Source organism: Heterocephalus glaber, unplaced genomic scaffold, assembly GCF_053883595.1.
Source record: "Heterocephalus glaber isolate CG9 unplaced genomic scaffold, H.glaber_assembly_v1.0 deba00001561, whole genome shotgun sequence".
Taxonomy (NCBI): Eukaryota; Metazoa; Chordata; class Mammalia; order Rodentia; family Bathyergidae; genus Heterocephalus; species Heterocephalus glaber.
In genome coordinates, this window is record NW_028258349.1 from 14,572,527 (window position 1) to 14,589,639 (window position 17,113).

Genomic DNA, 17,113 nt, shown 5'->3' on the forward strand with positions numbered 1-17,113 from the left:
TGGTACATTTTAGGTATACAATATAATGACATTCATCATTGGACTCTAGGTTTTTTTTTAAGACACAGTTTTGCTAAGTTGCTGGCTTCAACTTGTGATCCTCCTTCCCCAGCCTCCTAAATAGGATTTCTGGTGACCCCCGCTGCACTTGGCTTGTTTATGCCTTTTGCCTATTTTCTTTTGCATAATACCTTTCCTTTCTTATTGATTTGTAAGTGCTTTTTACATCTGAAAGAAAGCCATTCATATATTGCCACACATCTTTTTCCTTGATGTATTGAACTTCATAATTTTTTATGAGGCCAATCTTCATCATCCTCACTTTCCATCCTTTAAGGGTCCCTTCCTCATCACCTCCTCCATGGAGTCCTGGGTAGGATGCTCTTTGGGGGCTGATTTTCCTCTCTGGGAGCCCTGAAGTAGGAGGGTCTGATTGCTCCACCCTGCTCTTGAGACAGGTTTGTCACTTGAGTTATTTTAGGGGTCTGACCTCTGGTGGAGATCCCCAGCTAGGTTACAAAGGACTGCCCCAAACACAAGTTCTAGAACCTAATACCCAGAAATTTGTGCAGGACCTGAAAGAGACAAAAATGGAACCTGGTCCTCCTCCAATCACCATGACCTAAATAAGCTACCGTCATCTCAGCTACTAGTCTTGTATTTTTAAAAAACAGCAGTTCTGTAAGACGTAAAGATTTCAAAGGAGCACAAAAACAGGAATGTTTAATACTGGTGTGGATCCTCTGGATGCGGGTGGGAGCCTGAATCAGATCCCGGTTGCACAGTTTTGTAATGTGTGCCGCTGGCCATGGGGAGGCAGCAGAGGGCAGCTGGTGAGGACAGTGTGGGTCAACGCTGGATTGGACCCAGGAAGGAGTGTGTGATTTCAAGCAAGTGAACTTCTTTCAGTGTGAATTTCCTCCTGGGTGAAACAGGCGTGGATCATCATGGCCCTGTTGTTAAAATTAAATAGCCATGCCTCTTGATGCTTAGACATGTTTGAAACATGGGAGCTGGGGCTATGAAGCCTTCAAAATGCCAACACAGAGGCTGAGGATGTAGCTCAGTGGCAGAGCTTGGCATGCACAAAAAGCCCCACTTTTCTTTGTAGGTTTCTTGTTTAAGTACATTCTCTTTGACCCAACGGTCAGTTCCATTCATGGGAATTTATTCGAAGGAAGCAATTGAAGATGTGTACAAATATTTAGCTGCTTGGACTTTTTTTGTTGTTGAGGAAAATGACTACAGTAGCAAAATGTAGCATAAATAATCATCAAGAAAGAGTGGCTAAATAAATTAGAGTTCACTGATAGGATAATTTCTTACATACCCCTTTAAAATAATCTTAGCTACATGTAATGGCATCTGTAGTACCAGCTATTCAAAAGACTGATGCAGGAGGATTCCAAGTTTGAGGCCAGCCCCAGCAAATTAGCAAAAGCCTATCTCAAAAAACAAAAGGGCTGGGGATGCAGCTAGGTGCTACTATGTATGTACAAATTCCTGGGTTCAATTTCCAATACAGCCAAATAATAATAATAATTTTCTTGAAGAATATTTAATGACATAGAAAGATACTGATGATATGTATCATCTTGTTTTTACAAGATACAACGTTCTTTAGAAATGTGTGCTTCTGGTTCTCATAATAGAAAAAAATAGGTAAATGTAAAAAGAAAATACCTCATCATCAGTCACTCATTCATGGTTTCCATAGAGATTAATGAAGTGCCCACTACATCTGATTTTTTTTTTTTTTTTTTTTTTTTTTTTAGGAAGAATAAGAAAGCTGGAGTCCAGGGAGTAAGATCATAGATGTCTGAGTTTATTTACTTATTTTTGGTACCGGGGATGGAACTCAGGACCTTGCGCTTGTGAGGCAGGCAGCGGAACCACTGAGCTAAATCCCCGTCCCCTGGGTTTATTAGTTTATGTGTATTTTTATTTTTCAATTGTTTGACTAATTACTTTCTTTAAAACCTACTAAAAAGATTAAGGTACAATAGTGCCAGGCTTCCAGGCTCAAACCAATCATCATTCCAAACTTATTAGCTACTTCTTGTGATCATAAACTAGCTAATTTCTCTGCTTGAGCCTCAGTTCATCTCCAAAATGGATATCAATTGTAGTATCCAGCTAACCCAAGTAAAGCGCTTAGCCATGTGCCTGAAGGTGCTTAAGAACTGTTTGGGCCATTATAACCTATTACTGTTTTCCACCCCTCAACTCCTTTCGGGAGAAGGGAGTCTGTGAGATAAGAAAATGGTCAATTTCTCTTTAAAAATTCTAGTGGATCAAGAGTCAGCGCCCCATACCTTTTCCAAATTTTCCAATCCCCGCTTGTCATTTTATGCCCAAGGTCTCTGATTGGACAATCTGCACTAATCGGAGGCTGAAGCTGGCGCTGCCTGGAGCGCAGCTCCTCCCCTGCACGAACCCTGCCCCCCCCACCCACCCGGCCTGGTCAGCGCCGTTGCTATGGGGACTGGTGGGCGGTGAGGGGGGGAAAGCCCCGGATGTTCGTTGGAGATTCAACATGGCAGCCGCGGTAACCGCGGTGGCGGCGGCGCCAGAGAGCTGAACCCGGCTCGAGGGCGCGGAATTCCCGGCCGGATAGCTACGCTGTGAGCGACTGTGGTGCCGAGCTGGTAGGTTAGGCGGTCTGGACAGGGGTTTCGGGTAGTCTGGGCTCTGGCAGTGGGAGAGTGTTCACGCGAAAGGGGGCGGGGCCGCAAGGGTCAAAGTTTAGTCTGGGAGGGAAGGGTCGTGTCGGTAGGGTCGGGGGTCAACCGTGAGGGGAGCGAGGCGTAGACGAGATCTGCGTTTAAACTAGGGAAGGGGGCATGGCGAAGGGGAGTGCAAAGTTTGAAAATTGAAGTAGGGGCACGTTTGGAGGGGATCGGAACGGGTCTCAAAGTAGAAAGGACTCAAAGTTAGTAATTTGTGGGAAGGGTGCTCCTGGAAGGGTCAGAGGTCACTACCACGGGGGCGGTGGATTGGAAGTTTAAAGGAGGCAACCAGAGGAACAGATGAATGAGTTTTAGGTTGGGGGGCGTCTTTTAAGCGATCAAAGGTGGGGCGTGGCAAGAGGAGATTGAAGTCAAAATCCGACATCTCGATGTTCTGGTGGGTCCATAGCTAAAACCCGAAGGGGCCAAATTGTTGGGGAGGAGGGGCAGGGGCGTCTAGAAGAATGTGCTGCCTGGTGGCGGTAGAAGAGGAGCCCCCTTCCACAAATAGTGATGAAATAGCAAACACTCATAAAGCACTGACCTTGTGCTAGACCTTGTGCTCAAGGCGTCACCGCTTTAATATATACTCATTTAGTCCTCCCTACAACCTTGTAGGGTCTTAACCTGTTATTAAGAAGTTAAGTGATTTGCCCAAGTTCAGCTAATGAGTAAATTGTGGGGCAGGGATTCCCACTCTGGAGCTCTGGTCCAGAGTCTTTCTTCCACTTCCTGCCTCTCAAAGAATCTTAATGTTGTTTAATGTTTAATGAGGGTTCACGATGCTCTGTGCCCTCTGTGCCTGGTCTTGTTTCACTCTGCCCCAATCTTGTAAAGTGAGTACTAGAGGTAAACCCACTCCGCAGACAGAAAAAGCAAGGCTCAGAGGAGACCTTCTGCTGAGAACAGAGGCAAATTCAAAACTGGGTCTGGATGATTCCAGAGCTCCTGCCCCCAGCTGCCACATTGTCTGCTTCCCAGTGGGTCTGTTACTGGAAGCAGCGCCAGCCCCAGCCGCTCCCTGGGCCGGAACAGAGTGTCTGTTTGGCCTCCATGGAAGGGTGTGACCTGGGAGGGGTGGTTCCCATGGGCCACTGGGAGTGGGATGTCCGTGGGTGGCCCAGAGTCCAGTGAGTCTGATGGGCTTCTGGCAGGGGAGGCCGTCCCTGAGCAGACTTGGGTGTGCTCTGTTCTTAACAGCCTCAAGTTCCCACTTTGATCTCCAGTGGCTCCTAACTCCTTTCCTGCTGCTCTCCCTGTGCTTCCCAAACTCTTCCACCTTTAGACTTAAGCCTCCTTCCAGGGCTTTGACCTTCCTATCCCTCTGCCCCCTCTCTCTCAAGTGTCACTCTCACAGCCAGACCTGGGCCACCCTGGCTCTCACTGCGATCGGGTCCCCTGTGTCCCTCTCTTGGCTTCCCAGCCCTGCACTCTGTCCTGGGGTGCATGTTTGCTATTGTCTGCCTCCTCTGCTGTAATGTGGGTGCCCTCGGAGTGCTGCCCTGCTGCAGAGAATGCTGTGTTGATCGTGTGTGACTGTCAGGGACTGTGCTGGGTGCTGGGACTGCAGCAAGGGATGAGACCCGTAGATCCTCAGCCAGTGCTGCTGGGAGAGCTCAGTACCTTGGGCCTGGCCTGAGGCCTCTGTGGCTGGGAAAACCCCTTGAGGAAGCCCTCAAGGGTGAGTAGGAAGGACTGGAAGGGGCAGCCAGGTGGAAGGAGCTGTGTGTGCAGAGCCCCTGGGTGTGCCGGGAGGCGAGGAACTTGTGCAGAGGTGGGACCTGGAGGCAGCATGTCACCTGTGTGCTCATGGTGACACCCTGAGAGGCTCAGCCTGGGGGCAGTAGAAGAAAGGGAGGGATGATGAATTGCTTGTGTGAGCCTTGGTTTCCTCCTCTGCGGAATGGGCATAGTGACAGAGGCTGCCCTGTAGAATCACCATGAGGACAGTACAGAGTGCTTGGTCCAAGGCCTGGCATGTAAAGGCACTGTGTAAACATTAGTCTCGCTGCCACTGCAGCTGCCACCCCAGCAGGAAGGGCCTCTCTCCACTTGCCTCCTGGCTTCTCCACAGCTGCCCCGCCCCCAACTGGCCCTGGCAGGGTCTGGGAGTCGGCACACTGCCAGGGAACCCTGTGAGGCCGCCCAGGCTGAGTTTCACAGTGCCAGCTTGGCTCCGATATGGAGGTTTAGGACTTTGCCACTGCAAACCCATGTTCAGATCCCTGCCTTGTCACTTACCAGGTTGGGACCTTGGTCAGGTGCTTTCTTATTTGCCAGTTTTGTTCCTTATGAACAAAGCAAAAAAAATAGAACTTTCAATATCATAACAGTGAGACATCCTGCGAGGGGCCTGGGACAGAACCCATTATGGATTTGGTTAAATAAAGGCCCAGGGGCTTCTCCATTCTTCCTTCTCTCCTGCCTTCCCTCCTCTTTCCCCTGGCAGCCTGGATTTGGCTGGATTTGGTGGTCAGCATTGCTACAGCTTTTTTCCCCTTGAATGTATTCACAAACAATAAAGCAACAGTTCTCCACGCTGGCTCCACACTGCAGTCACCTGGAGAGCACTAGAGTCTGCTGGGCCCAGGCCTCCCGCAGGGATTGGGAGGTAAACTCCCATGGTCCAGGTGGGGCCAGCCTTCGAACTTTGGAAGCCCCTGGGAGACTCACAGCCAACCAGGGCCAACCACTGCCCTGTCACAGTGCGTGGAAACGATGTCACCATAAACATGGGTTTCTGTAGCTTGCTTCTTTTGCTCTCATTAAAGTTTGGTTATTACTCCACGTGAATGTGTTTAGGTCTAGGACAGGTCATTTGCTTTCCTTGTTGAGATTTTCTTTTTTGAGATTGTGTCACACAGGAGTTGTCTATTCCCCTTTTGGTTGTCATTTGGGTGGTTTCCTGTTGGCCCTATAATGGTGCTGTGATGAACATTCTAGAATGTTCTTCCTTGTATACTTGTATATGGCCTTGTATACTATGGCCAGAGTCTGTCTTGGGCAGCTGCCTCCCAGTAGCCGTGCTGGGCCTCAAAGCTTTCCCAGATGCTACAAAGCTGGTCTCCAAAGTGGTTGTTCTCCTGTGCTTCTCAGCAGTGCTTAAAGTTTCCCTCATTTCTTAACCTGCTTTGGGCAGTGTGTGGCCCTGGCTGAAGGGATTTATTCTGCCTTGAGGTGGCTTTAGGGACCCCACCCCACACCAGCAGTGTAGACATTCACATGACTACTCTCACTGGGGCCTGACACCCACCAAGACCCACATTATCAGAGGACTCAGCTGGCAAAGGCTTTGACCTTTATCCTCTAGGCATGTAGGACAGTGACCACAGCCTTGACTCAGCTCTCCTTGTTTCATGGATGCAGGTCTGACATTTGGAAAGGGCCTGGACTGACTTGAACTTGGGAAGGAGGAAGGAGGAAGGAGGAAGGAGGAGAAGGCAGGAGAGGGTTGAGCATGGCCCTGTTACACTCTGCCTGTGCTTGTTGGTCCTAGTGGTGACCAACACAGACCCTAGCAGGCCACAGATCTGCTGTCTCCAGACAACAGCCCAGAGAGATCAGGGCAAGGGGGAAGCCAGGGCCTGCAGGAATCCATGGGAAGCTCCTTACTCAGGCTGGGTCGTCAACAAGGGCTTTCTGGGGAAAGGGACATCCACTTGATGAGAAAGACGCTCTAGCCAGGCCTAGAAAGGAGGTAAAAAAATAAAACAGGTAGGGCAAGTGCCTTGAGATCCACGTGAGCTTGGGTGTTCCAAGACCATCTTAGCAACTAGTGTGGCTGAGTGGGGCTTGCAGTCTCGAGGGGAGGATGGAAAAGACGAAGCAAGGCTAATGGACAGAGGTAAAGAGTGTGGGTTTTGGTCTGTGTATAACAGGAAATCATTGTAGGCCTTGAGCAACATCTGGTTTCCCTTTGTGAAGGTTGCTCTGGCTGCTGTGGGAGGAGCAGGTCATGGGTAGGATGCCAGTGATGGCCGGGGAAGGTTTGATGTGCTGCCGAGGTTGTATTTTACCTATATTTAACTGCCATGATCTTCATGACAGCCTATGAATTAGGTACTTATTACTGAGCCTACTTTGGAGGTGAGAAGAGGGAGACCCAGAGTTATGTGACTTGCGTAAGGGCACACAGGAAGCAAATGACAGAAGTAGGATTTGAACCTGGACCTAGGGCTCCAGAGTCCCTGCTCATCACAGCCGCCCTCTAGTGACTTGGAAGCAGTGACTTGGTTTTTACCCAGGCTCCTTTTTAGATAGAAACTCCCTGGGCACCTGTTGACTAGGGCAGCCTCTGGGCACCCCCCCTCCCCCCGCCCCATACCCTCTGGCCTTTCCTGTGTGTGGCCTCACCCCTCCTTGGCCTGTTGGCCCAGGCCGAGCTAGACTTCCTGGCCAGACGCCGGTCAGGGGTATCCCCAGCAGCTGTTTCTCCCATCTCCCACAGATGCTGCCAGCAGGAAACTGTCTCCTTCCAAGTCATGGCTAGGGAAATGAGACCTTTCCCACCCCAGCCACTCATCCAGGGCCAGGCCTCATTGTCTTCCAAATGCCTTGGCCCACCAGAGGGTTGAAGGGGCCCAAGGGAGGCCAGAAGGGGAACTCTCCCAGGCCTCAGGGGAGCCAGCTGTGGCAAAAGCGACAGAAACCTTCATTCATTGCACCCTGTCTCCGGGCCCTCTGGTCCTAGCCTGCTCCTCCCCAGGGACCAGAGGGACAATGAAAACTTCCTGCCAGTTGGGCTACACAGATCCCTTACACCCCCACCCCCCACCCCACCCCGGGATCCCCCTGGAGAGAGCACAAGGCTCATCCACTGGCAGATGGGGTGTTTGCAGCTCCCCTGGGTGCTGAGGGAGGATTTAAAGGGATCACGCATGTAAAGCACTCAGCCTGGTGCTGGGTATGGTAAGCTTTGGGAGAGCTCTTGGTAAGCATTGAACTTAATGGCTTAACAGTTGCCATCCCCTGGCACCCTGTCCCTCGGGCTCCTAGGCCAGTAGTGGAGCTGCAGTGACAGGCTTCCGACATTTCCTGCTCAGTGTGCCTTACGAGCACTGTTGCCAGGCTCTGCACACAGACCCTGAGGACCCGGTGCTATTGACCTCATTTCTCTTCTCCTGCGTTTTCATTTTAAGAAGGCACATTTTGCTGCATGTGGGTGGATTACCTAGTCCCCTACATAATCACTGAAAAACCGCACACAGCCTAAAAGGATCTAGAGCGGTGAGCCAGTCCTTCCTCTGGCTGCCGGTGCCCTTCCCAGAGACAAAGCAGTGGTCCTCGGTGGTCCCTGTTTCTTTTCTTTCTCTCTTGCTGTGTTTGTGCCTGCAGGTGCACTCCCTGCCCCTTTGTTTTTGCTAAAGTGGGGCCAACTTCCTTGGTTGTGTCCATCCTGCCCTTTGCATTTTCACATCAAAGTTCTGGGTCAGGACAGAGCGTGTCCTCATCCTCCCGTGTCCCGTGGTGTGTGTATGTGCCCTGCTAACCCTCTTTACTGCAGTCCGAGCCAGTCTTTCCCTGTTGTGAACAGGGCTGCACCAGGTGTGAGCGCAGCTGGGGACACCTATGAAAGTGGGCTCATGGGTCCGAGATGGGTGCCCCTTAGCTCTGCCAGCACGTTCCAAACTGCCCCACATGGTGCCAGTTTACACTCCCACTCCAGTGTCAGATGCCACCATACCCTCACCAATGTGGACAGGGTAGAATGTGACATTGTGAGCTTTGCCAGTCATCATTGTTCTGATTTCATTGAGTAAAGTGGAGCATATTTGGGTTGTTGAAAGCCATCTGAGTGATCTTTTCTGAGAGTTGTCTATACCTGATCATTTTCATTTCTCTGAGTAGGGGAAACTGAGGCACAGACTATAAGCTCACAGCGAGCAAGTAACAGATCTAAGCTTTGAACCCAGGCCTTTCTGGTTCCATTCTGGAGCTCTTAACCTGTATGGTGTAGAGGTGGAAGATATAGACTGTGGAGCCAGCTTTGTCACTTACTAGCAGTTGTGTGACCCCAGTCAAGTCACTGTGCCTGTCTGTGCCTTGAAGACCTTATCTGTCCAATGGGAATAATAATGGTGCCTCCTTGTAGGGTTGTTTTGAGGATATAAATTCATATGCAGTAGGCAGAATACAATGTCAGAGATCATTAGTTGCTGGCCTCAGTACTCAAAGTGTTATTTATTACTCTCAGTTATTAATATTGGCAGGCACTGTCCTAAGTGCTTTCCTTGAACTAATTTACGAGCCCCTCCCATCAGCCCCTGGGACATAGGTATCATTATTATCTCCTTTTAATAGAGGAGGAAATTCAGAACCTGGGAGACTCACCTGCCTGGTCACAGAGCAAGCAGGGTTTGGATTTGGACTCAGGAGGTCTTGGCTCCTAATCCCTGTGGCCCCTCCCTCTGCTACTCCTATCACTGGGAAGGCCCTTCCTCCCTCCCTGTCAGGCCACGCCCCCTCTCCAATCTTCATTCCAGGAAGCCTGCAGTGGACCTGTGAGGGACACCTTGGCAGGTGGAGGCATGGGCAAGGTCCTCACACAGAGAGCCTCCCCGCCAGTCCCTCCCTTTGCCCAGCCCTGGCAATTCCTGATAAAGCAGCATTGTGTGTGGTTTCGTGTTTGCTTCCTCAGTTGGAAGGTGCTTTCAGCACTCCCATGCAAGAGAAAGTGGCCTGCCATTCTGAGCAGAGGGAGATGCCAGGGCCTCCTTCTCCTGTCCCCCGAGTCAGCAGTCACGGCTGGAAATGGGGAGAAAATAGGACCCTGTGGGCTGCTGGATCCTCTGCAGACTCATCCCCCAGGTGAGGACCCCTGCAGCCACCTGTAGGCAGTCCTTGTCCCTCTGTCCTGAGGGACCCCTCCTTCCTGCTGCCCACAGGGCCTCTGTAGCCCTGTCAGCCCTTCCCCAGTCTTCCACAGTAGCCTGGCCTGGGTTGATTCCAAAATGCTATATGTGTGTGTGTGTGTGTGTGTGTGTGTGTGTATGTGTGTGTGTATGTATATATATATATATATATATATATATATATTTTTTTTTTTTTTTGGTACTGGAGATCGAACTCGGGTCCTTGTGCTTGCGCAGCAGGCAACGAAACCACTGAGCTAAATCCCCGGCCCAAATTTCTTTTTTTTTTTTTTGGTACCGGGGATTGAACTCGGGACCTTGTGCTTGCGAGGCAGGCAGTGGAACCACTGAGCTAATTCCCTGGCCCTGCTATGTGTATGTATGTGTGTATATATCGTATATTTACAATTCTATTTCTTTTCTTTTTTTTTTTTTTGGTACTGAGGATCGAACTCAGGACCTTGTGCTTTCATGGCAGGCGCCGGAACCACTGAGCTAAATCCCCAGCCCTAATGATTCTGTTTCTTTACAAGAACTTCTAATAGCTGTCAAATATAATATGCCTACTGCACACATGAGTTTAGCAAAGGATTGTAAAGTAGACAAACACTTCATCCCCACCTAGAGGAAGACAGAACACAATACCCTGGAGCCCTCCATCCTCCCTTGATCCCTCCCAATTATGACCTCTGTGATGACCACTCTGACCTTGGTGGCCATGGGCTCCTTGCTTCCTGATAGCTTTTAGCATTCATTGTGCTTCTCAGAACTACAGAATGCCATTTGCCTGCCTTTGAACTTCACATAATGGAGTCTTCCAGGAATCAGTCTGTGTCTGTATCTAGCATCTTTCATCCTGGGTTTGTGCCACCCCTCCAGGTGGCTGCAGGTGTACGCAGTTCCTGCATCTTTGGTGCTGTGTAGCATCTGTTTCTCCAACTTCTGCTGCGCTGATGTGACTCTGGTCTGTGTAGGCATCTCCCATGTCCCTTTCTGTGTCCCCATTTGTCCAGGAGTGCATTGCCGAGCAGGGGCAGAGTGGACCCGCTGAGCACATTCCCAAAGTGACAGAGCCATGTGCATCCAGTAGCCATGGCTAAGTCTGCATCCTCAGCAGCACTCGGTGCTGTCAGCCTCCTGAGTGCTGGGATCGTAGGCTCATTTCTGTTCTCTTCCCCTGCAAAAGCATTATGTTGGTTATCGCTGGGACAGATCCCTCCCGTTGTCTTCTCTGTCCCTGTGCATTCCAGCTCTCACCCCTTGGGTGATGAGGAGTTGTGCTTAATCCTTGCTGGGCCTGTGCTGGGGTCTGGGCTGGGGTCGGAGACCCAGACACCAGCAGTCTATTCTGAGCTCCACCCAGTAGGGGACACAGACCTTAACTGAGGAGTGACACAGAGACAAGGAAAGGAAACAAGACTGTTGACTCCCAAGCCCCTGTCTTTCCCCAGGGATCCTGTCTCAATACCAGGCATCCCTTCCTCTTGCTTGACCCCCAAACTTGCCCTTGTCCTGACTCTTCCTGTGCGTTCCTCTATAGTGCAAACCTCAAACACCTGTTGCTGTCCCTTCTGAATACTTGGTACCTAGCACTTTTTGTTGTAACTCCTTAGTCAGGCCACCTTCCTCTCCTGTCACATATGTGGTCTATCTATCTATCTCACATTTCCTGGGACATTCCAGGCTGGGTCCTGCCTCAGGGCCTTTGTTGTTGCTGCTTCCTCTGTTGGCATCACTGCCCATCCATCCCTTCAGGGAAGTCACTGTTGATTGTCCCCCACCCTGCTGGTCCCTACCCCTCCTACCCACAGCTGTCTTTCTCTGGCCACACCTTCCCTATGATAATAGAGCTACTTACAGTTGGTTTATGGTGCTTCCCTCCTGCAGCATACCTTCATAGAGGTGAGGGTAGGAGTGGAAGGAAATGGTGGTCACCCTGTCCCTTGCTCTGTTCCCAAGGCTTGGTGGGCCATAGTTTCTTCATCATTCACCACCTATGACAGCTGAGGGTCATTGCCATAGTGCCAGATGGGGAACCCATGGTGGGCAGAGGCAGGCAGGCAGGCTTTCCTGAGGAGGAAATGTGAAGGACGAGCTGGCCTAGCTAGCTAAGGTGGAGGGAGGAGATAGATGATATAGGTACTTAAGGGCCAAAGCATCTGCTCATGTGGAAGTTCTCAGGTAGGAGAGGATAGGGGCCTTTGAGTAACTGAAAGAACACCGAGGGTCAGGTCTCAGTTGGTCTGGGTTTGAATCTTGACAGCCACTCCAGGCTCCACGTGCCTCAGTATCTTCCTGTCTAGACTGAGGCTTGTCAGGTGGTCTAGGGCGGCCCTGGAGTTCTGTTCCTCTGTTTATTCATGGCGCCTGGGATATAAATATAAAGGAGATTGTTTATTTTTTTTTCCAACAAAGACACGCTGGCCTGTTGTGACCTCCAGAAGGACACGAGTGGATAAACAGACCTGGGTGCTGTCCAGTGGAGCCTGTCTCCTGGCCTTCGCTGTCTGGGGCTCACCTACTTGGAGGCCAAAGGCCTGACATGACGCCAGGCGCGGGCTGTCCTCTTGAGGCTGATTAGTAGGGAGGGCTAGTTGAGATGTGTGCTGCCGCCCTGTGCCCTGTGCAGTGCTCCCAGGCTGCAGCCCAGCCCTTCCTGGAGCCTCATCTGACCCATTTCCCAGATGCGGAGGTGAACGTGGCATGAGGGTGTCCTCCATATGTCCTGCAGGCTGGTGCTGAGCAGCTCTGTGGTCTCCTCACATGGAAGGGCATTTCCCTGGGCGGGCGAGCAGCTTCTCTGGGTTCTTCGAAACTCCTCACCCAAAGGGTTGAGTCAGGTCACTTGCCTGAGTTTCCTTTATGCTGTCTGGCCTTTTTTTATTTCTTAGAAAATTTCTGAGTTAAATCCTGGATTCCAGAGGAAAGCCTTTGCTTCTAAGGCAGTACACTTACTTTCCAAGGTGGCTTGTCTTTTCACTTCTATATTATGTCCTTTGATGGACAGAAGAGCTTAATTTTACCCATTTGTCATTCATTTTGGTTACAGCTCTGCTTTTCCCATTTAACTCTTATTGTTGGTATGTGTGGGTCTGTGGATGAGGTTGCATCTGTAGCATATTTCCCACATGCACCCCATCACCCAGGCACCAGTGATGAGAAACAGGCTGACCTTCCCCACCCTGCCCGTACCACGCAGCACATCTCTGCCTAAGCAGGGCTGTCTCTGGGTACCCTCTTCGTTTCTTGGGCTGTTTGTTCCCATCAGTACCACGGTGTTCTATTTCTTTAGTCTCTAAGTCTTGATTACAGAGAGCGCTAGCCCTCCTGCTGTTCTCCTTACAGAGTGTCTTGGCTGTTCTTGAGGAGTAGCTTGTCAGTCAGTGTCTCTACACACACACACACACACACCCTAAGGCTCCCAGTCCATGAACGTGGTATGCCTCCCTACTGACTTGTCTTCCTCAGTGTCCTTCAGTGAAGTGTCTTCCACCCTACTCCCATTGGATTTATTCTGGGGTGCTTCATTACATGGCAGGGGTCTGTGCCTTCCTCTGCTACCAGGCATCTGGCTCCCTAGATTTAGTCTTGTAGAGAGAGGACTGCACAGCAGGGGTGGGGGCGCACCCCCCCCCATTCCCTACCTTTTTCCTGGCATCGCCCTTAGGCCCTGGCAGAGGGTGGGCAGGGTGCCCAGAGAGGAGGCTGTAATTTTCCTGAATGATTTCAAGGGCTAATTAAAGGTTTTCTTTGACTAATCAGCTTATGGTTTAATTATCAAGGAACAGGCTCAGGGATGTGGGAAGCAGCCCTGCTGGGGTCTCCCTGAAGTGTGGTGGGAAGGAGCCAAGGCCCAGCCCTACCTCATAGGGGTGGCAGGAGCTGGGGATACCTAGCACCCCCTAGCAGGTCAGCAAAGTCACCATCCTTGTGAGAGACAGAGGTGGAGAACAGAAGATGCATTTGAGGTTAGAGTAGGACCCTTCCTGCTACAGATGTTTCCCTGGCTCCCACTGCCAGGGAAGGGGGACAGGTCTCAGGCCTCCCATGGCCGGGGACCCCCCCCCCCCAGACCTCTTTGCACTGGCCTGCAGCTCCTCAGCCTGGCTGGCTGCTGTTTAGCACTCTTGTGGCATTTCCTCGTGGGTCTTCTAGGAAGCCCTCTCAGGTGCCCTCCTGCCTGGCTGGGGATCAGCACTGCTGCTCTCTGCTGGCTGGTTGGCAGTCATAGTTGCACTGCTGCTGTCATTCTGCCCACACTGACAAGTGCACTTGGGGATGCCAGGTGTTGAGGGCCCCTGAGGGAATAAGGGGTTCCAGAGCAGTGCTCCAAGGAGAAGGCTGGGAGCAAGGGGATGCAGATGGGAGGATGGGCCTGAGCAGGGGCAAGGCCTTCCCAGGGGAGATGGTGGGCTGACCTGGTATAGGCTCCTGAGGGGCTGTGAGGGGGGCGGGGCTGGAGATTGCTGTACCAGGCTTGGCTTCATTCCTTGCATTCCAACAGGCGCTAGTCTCCAGGTGGCTCTGGGAGGGTGGGCCTCTGGACACGTCCTCTGCCCCTCCCCATCCTCTGCAGTCAGAGCTGCTTAGGGAGCCACATGGGGCATGGTGAGTGGGCGCTGGGCCCAAGTCCAGGCCATCTGAATCCCAGTCTCTGGACATGGGGTTCTTAAAGCTTCTCTGAGCAAGTGGGATGAGAGCTGCTGGCCTGAAGGAATGATGGCAGACTTGTATTAGCTTTTGTGACCTTCCTGGCACTTTTCGAGGCTTTTGATAATGGAGCAATTAAGTCATGGTATACTCTAGGGAAATAGGACTGTTACCGCCCCACCCCCAAGTTAGAGATAAGGCAGCTGGGGCCCAGAGCAAAGCTTATATGCTTGCTGGGGTGGCTGTTGGCATTGCCTTTTGTTTCCATCCATGGGGTGGCCAGATGTTTGGGCAGCTGTCTGCAACCCCCTACTCCCACCCTGTTTCTCTGCCTCTTGTCTCCCTTTCCTCTTTTGGTGCTAGAGATTGAACTGAGGATCTTTGCACTGAACTACATACCCAATCCCAGCCTCCTCCCTGTTTTATTTTTTACATTAAGACAAGATCTTGCCAAGTCACTGAGTGGTCCAGGCTGAGCTCAAATTCATGATTCTCTTGCCTCAGCCTCCTAGAGTGCTGGGATTACAAGTGTGTGCCATCACACCTGGCATCCGACCTGCATTTGTTTTCCTCCTCACCTGGCCAAAGCTTTGCAGGCTTCTGTGTTTGGAGACAGGATCCAGGGGAAGCTGGCCAGGGGGAAGATGGCTTCTGCAGGCCCGCGGCATACTTCTGATGGGAAGGATGCTGATGTCACTAAGCTGACTTCCCTTGTTGTTCCTGACACCTGGAGTTTGGGGGAGCAGGAGGGGAGAGCACACATGGGGCTGATGGTTGAGGGGGTCCCTGGGGCAGTTGTGCAACCTAACAGGGAGGACACCACCCCCCTCATGGGCCCCAGAATCTGGTCATCTGCTGCTGGTTATCATTTCCGGCTTATGCTAAAGATGTGAATATTGCATTGCAAGAGCCTTTATTGTTTTATGGGGATAAGAGGAGTGATAGCTAGTGCTCCTGTGCATCCCAGCTCACCTAGGGCTGAGGGCTGAGGGTTGTGTTTGCCTTCTCTCTCCCGGGCCCTCTCTGGGGGAAGCTGGGGTCCAGCTCCAATACAGCTTCCTCCCTGACCTCAGGCAAAGAAAGCCCTGAGCCTCAGATGTCCTCAAGTTCCCACATCTGGAGCAGGAGGGTAATGACTCGCTGCCTGCCGGGTTGCTGGAAGATGAAGTGAGTCAGTGTGTGCTCGAAGCTCAGGACAGGCTACTGTCATCACATCATTATGGTCCACTATTACTGTTATTACCATTACAGTTATTAGAGAGGCAGGGTGCAGGCTTGGATCTGGTAGTTAGGATTCATGGTGTGAGTGATCCAGCATTCCTTACTCTATGATTAAGGTCACATTTTTAAAAACTTTTGTGTGTGTGTGTGTGTGCGCGCGCGCATGTGCACGGTACTAGGGGTTGATTTTATTTTGAGACAAGGTTTTGCTAATTTGCCAGTCTGGCCTTGAACTTACAGTCCTCCTGCCTCAGCTTCCCCAGTAGCTGGGAACACCTTTGTTCATGGCAGTAGTCACACAGACTCAAAAGAATGGTCTCCGTTCCTCCCCAGGTCCTTGTCACCAGCTTAGCAGGTCCTAGTCCCAATCAGGCTTTGTCATCTGTTCCCCCAGCCCCCTCCTCCCTAATTACTTCCAAGCAATTACCAAACATCATGTGCTTTAGCCAGAAATATTTCAGATTGGTCTATAAACAAGAATTCCTTAATGTCCTCATATTTCATGATTGTTTTAAAGTCCTTTTATCTTTTTGTTTGATATGGGTTCAGACAAGGTGTGCACTTGACACATGGTTGAAAGGCCTCTTACGTCTTCCATCTCTGAGATCGTATTTCTGTGTTTTATCCATGGAGGAGCCGGACCCTTTGTCCCAGACAGTTTCTCACAGTCTGGATCCTGCCCCTCTGTCTCCATGGTGTCATTTTCTGAGTTCCTCTGTCCTCTGTGCTGCCTATAGGCTGGGATTTAGGTCCAGAGGGTCCATCTGATACAGACTCAGTTTCTCCAGAGAAAAACACTTTCAAAGGTGGTGCTGCAAAGGAACATTAGGGTATACTTAATAATTATGTGACTATCACATTAGCTTTGAAAATTTAAATTTAAAAAATAAAATTAAAATTAGAAAAAATAAAGTAAGCTGGATCTGGTGGTACACACCTATAACGCCAGCAGTCCAGGAGGCTGAGGCAGAAACATCACCAGTTTAAGGCCAGCCTGGACAACTACTTAGAGAGACCCTGTCTTAGAATAAAAATTTTTATAAAGTGCTGGGGATGTAGTAGCTCAGTGGAAGAGCACTTGCCTAGCATGCACAAAGCCCTGGGTTCCATTCCCAGTACTGCAAATAAATAAATAAGCAAATGTGGGTGGATTAAGAAAAACAAACTTTAGCGTCCCTCCCAGGAAAACTAGTACCAGGATACAGGAGAAGTGGGACAGGAGGAACTGAAGGACCAAGGCCTGGAACTACCCTGGGGCCTGAGTGTGCCAGCCCCAGCCTACTGGAGATAGTTGTCGCTGGTGAGTGGCCTTGGGTCCCTTGCTTTGTTAGAGCTGCAGTCCCCAGTGGAGAGCCACCCTCCATGTGGCCTGGTGGTCAGCTTTTGGGGCAGAGTAGGTTTCTGCCGAGCCCCACCCCTGGCCAGCTGTGCCACCGGGCAGCGTTCCCAGTCTCTCCGCCTCTTCCTCCTCTGTAGCAGGCTGGTGACTGCACGTCCCTTGGAGGGCTGTGGTGAGGATTGTTGTGCTTAGGGAGTGGCTGTTACTGTTCTGGGTTTGGGGGCAGATCCCTTTGACCTCAGCTGATCCCCTTTCCTCCCCCTTAGCCTCACAGGCGCAGTCCTCCCCTAGGCCTTCTCAGTGACTGTTGCCTCCACTCTGAA

At 51.0% G+C, this 17,113-nt stretch overlaps 1 protein-coding gene across 5 annotated transcripts in view; it reads left to right on the plus strand.

The window, feature by feature from the left end:
- Positions 1 to 2,437: 2,437 nt before the first annotated feature.
- Positions 2,438 to 17,113, plus strand: part of Pak4 (p21 (RAC1) activated kinase 4) — a 41,813-nt gene continuing 27,137 nt past the window's right edge. Inside the window, exon 1 of one of the 5 annotated variants that reach the window (XM_004859093.3) lies at positions 2,438 to 2,648. The gene's annotated coding sequence lies outside the window, so the exon portion shown is untranslated. Of the gene's footprint in view, positions 2,649 to 7,569; positions 9,537 to 17,113 lie in introns of those variants that run through there. The other 4 variants (XM_004859094.3, XM_021239681.2, XM_087191156.1 and 1 more) reach the window with 4 other exon arrangements.